Source organism: Saccopteryx bilineata, chromosome 1, assembly GCF_036850765.1.
Source record: "Saccopteryx bilineata isolate mSacBil1 chromosome 1, mSacBil1_pri_phased_curated, whole genome shotgun sequence".
Classification (NCBI taxonomy): Eukaryota; Metazoa; Chordata; class Mammalia; order Chiroptera; family Emballonuridae; genus Saccopteryx; species Saccopteryx bilineata.
Window position 1 is genome coordinate 61473728 of NC_089490.1, and position 278 is coordinate 61474005.

Sequence of the window (278 nt, forward strand, 5' to 3'; positions counted from 1 at the left end):
CCCGGGCCTCACCTGCCCAGTGGGCGCCAGCCGCCCGGAGGCGCCGCGAGCGAGGCTGGTCACCGGAAGTGTCCCCAACGGAAGTGGTTCTGGAGGTGCGTTCTGTCTGCTCCAGAACGAGGCGGTCGTCCGCACGCCCCCGTGAGGATCTGTGACGCCTTAGTGGTTGCCGGGTGCAGCGCGGGAGTTAGGATACCCGCGGCTCCTTTTTCAACGCACCTGTAGTCGAGAGCAGGTGGCTGCAACTGAGCCGTAGGTGGCCTTCGGGGCCGAAAACC